This window comes from Hydra vulgaris, chromosome 11, assembly GCF_038396675.1.
Source record: "Hydra vulgaris chromosome 11, alternate assembly HydraT2T_AEP".
Taxonomy (NCBI): Eukaryota; Metazoa; Cnidaria; class Hydrozoa; order Anthoathecata; family Hydridae; genus Hydra; species Hydra vulgaris.
This window is the reverse complement of record NC_088930.1, coordinates 41,417,580-41,424,290: the sequence shown is the minus strand read 5'-3', so window position 1 is coordinate 41,424,290 and position 6,711 is coordinate 41,417,580.

The window sequence follows — 6,711 nt, the reverse complement described above, 5'->3', positions numbered from 1 at the left end:
AGGATCATCAAACGCACAAGGAAGTCAAATATTCACGATAATGTCTTTAGAGAGGATGTATCTCACTCAGTGGGAGGTTGTCCTTGTTGCGGCAGGAGTCGTGCAATTGTTGCATAACTTTGATGGCACGCTCGCAGCACTGGTTGCTTCGGGCAATGTTGATTGGAGAGTCATCTGTTTTCCAGTGGATTTTCAAGCAATTCAGAGCTTTTGGGTAGTCATTCAGAGCTTCAGATAGATCTTCAAAATCTTCAACGCGAAATAATTAACTGCTGAACCAATGGTCAGCCCATGAGTAAATGAATGAACAGATTTTACGCAACCTGATCCGGATTTCTGGCATCAGAATAAACGCAAGAACGGCTAGAATGGCACGAGAGTTCCAGCGTGCATTGTTGATGCTTGGGATCTGTTTGAAATTAACGAAGGGAATCTCATTCCTCTCAGTTAAATGAAGTAAGACACGAGTGAGGTGGTAGAGAAACTTCATGTCATCTCTCCAGCCGCCTGTTTCCTAAATCTCAGTTTAACCGTTGCTGAAGGCTGCTTTCAATTTATCGTAATTGCTCATCAAATCCTGAAATAATCGATGTTTGGTGATTTAGTCGACCCATGGAGGTCATCGTCTATGGCAACACAAAGAACGCGGTCTAGCACATGGCGCTGGCAACTTATGAACTTGGGTTTGGGGTGACCTTTCTCTTCGAACACTTGTTGCAGCCGAACAACAACACTTGTCTTCTTGCCGGTATTCACGTTTGATGTGTTGGCAACAATCATCACAACTGATCTCCACAGGTTGAACTCCTCTAACAAATCCTGGAGCCCTTCTGCGATTGTTTGAGCTTTCCCATCTTTCAATTTTAGCGCAGTCAACTTAATTTCTTTAGATTCATTCTTGAGGACCGCGGCCTGATATTCAAAGCCCTCAATGTGTTTGTCATCAAAGTGTATGCTCTACTTCTCCAGACGAAGCGTGCTCACCAAATTGTTTCTTCACCTGAGCAGCTCTTAGATAGTCTTGTGAATTGCTGATTGACATGGGGTTGGGATTTCAATGCCCTCACCAGAAAGCTGGCGGCACACCACTGCTGCTCCGTGGGACGACAGCTTTTAGCATGTAACAAGACGTCTTGCAATGCCTGTTGGGTTATACTTCCTTTTGTTCATTCATGCTGCATTGTCATCATCCCAAGGACTGCATTGTTCTCAGATGAGTCCGTGCTACTTTCGGAACAATCAGGTAGCTCTAACCTGGTAAGTGTAAACACAGTCGTTTCTATTGCCATCTTTCGCTTGGATGGGTGGATGGTATTGGCACAAGCAGGTTTGCCAGTCGAATAACAAACGTGACCTTTGCTCTCAATTTGCAGTTTGTTGAGGTTCTCATCCTCTTTGCACAACCATTCGCCTTTCATCTTGGTCATATCAAACAGTTCATTCAATGAATCAAAGTTTTGTTTTTTTCTGCACTGCTTCGTAGTCTTCAGAAGTTTTGCTAGTTTTGCACAAATGGCTTGATCAGATACATGCGGAAGTTCAACGTTTTGCTCCGTAGGCCTTTAAGCTCTACGGCAATTAAACCGATCCTCTCTCTCCGTTCTTTGGCAGTGGATTCAAGAAATTTGAAGCGTCCAATGACGTGGTTTTTCAGGGGCATGCGACTCCGTTTGCTCAAGGGTGCTTCATAAATTGCCACGTTGCCTCATCTTGATGGGGCTTGAAACTGGACTAAGTTCTTTGTCTAGTTTTCCTTGTTCTTCTCCGTGTTAGAAGAGCTCTTCTTGAACGACATGTTGTCTTCTACTCAGCAACTGAAATAGGAAAGGCCTTAACGTCAATAATTACGTAACAAATTAAAGAAACTGTTATTATGTTTTCAATTGAACTGTTATTGTTAATTTACTTTATTTTAAAAGAAGCAAATAGCGATTATAGAAAATAAAAAAGGCGGGCACTAATTTGATTAATTTATAATATTCCTATTTTCACAATTTCGGTTTATTTACTATTTCGATATTATTCTGGAAAGTCCCTTTTCGAGATTGTTCTTTTTTGAGCTATTTCGATCTTATTCTATAAACTATGACTGAGAAATGGAGCAAATGCCTAGATAAAAAGAAACAATTGGGGCTTTGCTTACAGACCTTTCAAAAGCTTATGATTGCATTCCGCATACTTTACTTATTGCCAAATTGAATGCGTATGGTTTCAGCAAAAACGCATTAAAACTCCTTCAATCGAACTTTAGTAATAGAAAGCAGAGAGTAAAAATAAATAATCGATACAGCTCTTAATCTAATATTTTGTTTGGCGTTCCACAAGGCTCAATTTTAGATCCATTACTATTTAATATCTTCATAAGTAATCTATTATTATTTTTACTCAATGATGATATTGCAGGATATGCTGATGATAACACTTCTTTCAGGGCAAAAAATGACTTAAATTCTGTTGTGAGTGACCTGCAAAACGCTGCATATCAACTTTTTTCATGGTTTGAAAATAGTGGTATGAAAGCTAATCCAGATAAATATCATATTATTATGAGTAAAACAAGCTCTCTTAAAGTTAACATCTGTAATAGATAAATTGTCTCATCTGATAATGAAAAATTAAATGTTTAATAATAAACTTTCCTTTGATCACCATGTTAACAATTTATGTAAATCAGCAAGTCAAAAAGTTAACGCGCACTCCAGACTCGCTAATTTTATGTCTCTAAATCAAAGAAAACTTATACTTAACGCTTTTATTACATTTCATTTTCCTTATTGTCCATTAGTTTGGTTGTTTCATAGCAGAAAACTTAACTATCGTATTAACAGAATACACGAAAGAGCCCTTAGAATTATCAAGACCATAAATCTCCTTTTGAAGAAGTACTTATAAAAAATGGTTCGAAAACTATACACCACAAGAATTTACATGTATTGGTTACAGAAATTTTCTGAGTTAAATTGGAGCTTGCCACTAAATCAATGGAAGAGATTTTTCGTTTTCGCAATACTTTTCTAAGAGGGGATAAATTATAATATATAACAATATACAAACTATGAAATACGGTCTAGAGTCCCTTTCGCATTTGGGATCATCAACTTGGAATTTTTTTTATAATATCCGTATTTAAAAAATAATTTAATTACTCAATTATGCCTGAAGGTGTGTAATAACAATAACTCAAAAGTATATTTTTATTAATTTTGGCTTTAATTTCAATCATTGAAACCTCTTTATCGCCATCAGAAATACTCATGTCAGGCCTGATAATAAACCACAAGTTTGTGGTAAGTGTTTGCCCATTAATAGATTGAAATGTTCTTTTAAGTTTGTTTAATTTCTTTACTTCACGCAAGAGAGTTTTTCAACAAAAGGTTTCAAATAAAAATGAACTTTACAATTACTGAAGGTGGACGGAATAACAGTGAATGGTATTGGGCCGCAACAGAACCTACACAAAAGAAAAATTTTACAACCAAAAAACAATTCTCAGATGCAGATATGCAAGACATTCAGTTTTTAAGTGTGCTGGTCGTGGTTTTATTTAGAATAATTCTTTTTATCCAACTATTAAACATTGTTGTGATGCGAATCCAATGAAAGAAAATCTTTCGAATGCAAAAACAAAAATGAAGCGAAAAGCTTTGGTGGAATAATGGTTCTTATCATAAATAAACATTGTAAAATAAGTTTAATAATAAACTTTGTAAAACATATTATTGAATGAGATATTAACAAAAGCATTTATTGTTTTGCCGTTATACTTCCTCTTATAAGGCAAAAATTTACCTTTACTTTAGTATTTTCTGTTAAAAAAAATATCTGTATTGAATAATGAACGATCAAATAATTAATTGCGCTCACCGTAGAGCTTCTTAAACATTTCAGTTACCAAAAGATTTAATTATGTTTTTAGTCTGCGGTGGTTACAAAAAACTGTTCTGTTTGAATTGTCTAGAGACTTATATAATAATATAATATAATAATAAAATAAAATGTTAACTAAACGATGTATAGAGTAAAACAAGGTAAAATGATATAGCGGGCAGAATGAAATAGTTATCAAGCCTTCCCTTCCCAATTTTTTATTAAATATTCAGATGCAATCTTCCTATTTTATAATGTTTTTTAATAATGTAATGTATTTTTTAAAATAAATAATAATTAAATAAACTTTTGATTTTTGTGATATTTATTTTAATTTGTATTTAGATAAACATAATGGACACTGACAGACACAAAGGTCCACGACATTTTCAAAGTGGTGCTGCAAAAAGGAAAGCATCAAAGGATTGTTTTGAACGAGAGGCTTGAGAATTGAACAAAACACCTCGAATTACTAAATTCTTAATTGGTCAATCAGCTACAGAAAGTGAGACACCAGCTTCATCATGCAGTATGTATATTGCTTACAAAAATCCAGAGGACAGCCAGAATGTTGAGAAAACAGACATTGCTTTAGAGCAAGAATTGCCTGAGTGTCAAGGCAGTCAAGTGAATATACAAGCTGATGACATCAGCAGGTGGCCAGAAAAAATCACAGCAGAATTCATCAATTACTGGGCTGGCAGAGGCCCTATGGATCTCTACCACAGTGATGTCAAATCTTTGAATGATAAATCAGCAATCCAGAAAGCTGCAAACAGCGTCAGTCGGAAATGTACACCAACAATGTTTCAACGATCGAATTGCAATGGAGAAGTTGTAAAACGTTCTTGGCTTTGCTTTTCTCCGGCAAATGGTCGAGTTTACTGTTTTTTCTGTAAGTTAATGAGTACTGTGAGATCCCAATTTACACACCATGGTTTCTGTGATTAGAAACATGCTACGGATCAACTCAGTTTACATAAGCAATCCAAAGATCATATTGCAGCTGTTTGGAAAACAGCAAGTCGTGCTAAAAAAGCTGGACGTATAGACTCTGAACTTGCCCATAAAATGGATCGACATGAACATTATTGGCGTAGTCTACTTAAACGACTAACCAGTGTGCTTAAGTTTGTATGTGAACGAGGCCTCGTTCTTCGTGGAGATAATAAAACGATTGGATCGCCTAACAATGGCAATTATTTAGGGTTACTAAAACTTTTGGTAGAATACGATGATTTCTTAGGACAGCACATAAAAAATCTTGACAGTCGTAGTTCTGGTCATACAAACTATTTGTCATCTACTGTCTGTGAAGAACTTGTTAAACTAATGGGCAATCGAGTTTTAAACGAAATCATTTCACGCTTAAAAATGTCGAAATACTATTCAGTGCCTCTTGATTCTACTGCTGATGAAACTCATGTTGATCAACTAACTCTAATATTCAGATATATGAAACAAGATAGACCCGAAAGATTCGTGAAATTTTTGCCAAATCAATGACACAAAGCGGAAGAAATGTTTTGTGGATTAATGAGTTTCCTTCAAGACCATGACATTGACATTCAGAATTGTTGTGGGCAATCTTACGATAACGCTTCAGCTATGAGTTGGAGATACAATGGCCTTCAAGCTAAAGTGTCAGCTTATAAATCATCACGCAACTTGGATACCCTGTGCTGGACATTCACTAAATCTGGTTGGAGTAGCAGCGAGCGAATGCTGTGCTTCAGCAGTAGCATTTTTTGACTTTCTTGAGGCACTGTATGTGTTCTTCACAGCTTCCACAAATCGTTATGCACTTCTCACAGACTCTCTAAAAAGTGTGGGATAGAGAGATGCGTTACGATAAAGTAGCAGATGTCATGAGTCGTAGGAGATTTGAAACAATAAAAAAAATCTTCATGTGGTTGATAATGAGAAACGTCCTGAAAACTGCTCAGATAAACTTTTTAAAATTAGGCCTTTAGCTGATGCATTGAATGCAAACTTCTCAAAAATGGTTCCAGGGGAACATTTATCTTGTGATGAACAAATTGTGCCTTTCAAAGGTAAATCGGGGCTAAAACAGTATAATCAAAAGAAGCCCTAGAAGTGGGGCTATAAAATATTTGTGTTATGCGGGGTAGATGGACTAATCAATAACTTTGAGATTTATGATGGGGCTATACAAACTTGTCCTGGTCAACCTGATATTATTTCATCAGGAAATATTGTACTGAGACTTCTTCAAAACATTCCTAGGAATGTAGGACACAAAATATATTGTGACAATTGGTTCACAGGTATGAATCTTGTATCAATTTGTGAAAAAGAAGGTATTCATTATGTTGGCACTGCTCGGTTGAATAGATTACCTAGTTGCAATGTGCCAAATGGTAAGGAACTCAAAAAGAAAGGGAGAGGTACGTCTGTTATTCATACAACTCTCTTCAATGATGTTGAGGTGCGAGCAATAAAGTGGTATGATAACCGTGGGGTAATGTTAGTTTTTACTTATGGTATAGCACCCCTTGGCAAAATAAGTCGTTATGACAGAGTGACTAAAAGAAGAATTGATGTTGATTGTCCGGATGTTGTGAAACTTTACAAAAAGTGTATGGGAGGGGTGGACCTGCTAGACATGCTCATCGCCCTTTATAGAAATCCAGTACGATCAAAGAAATGGTATCATCAGATAATTTTTCATTTACTTGACACCATAATCGTTCAAGCATGGAACACATACAGGTGAGACGCAAGACTTAGCGGAATAACGGATCCTAGAAAGATTATAAAACTTCAAACATTTAAATATCAAATAGTTCTGTTTCTTACTCGTAAAAACAAAGTTCCAACTAA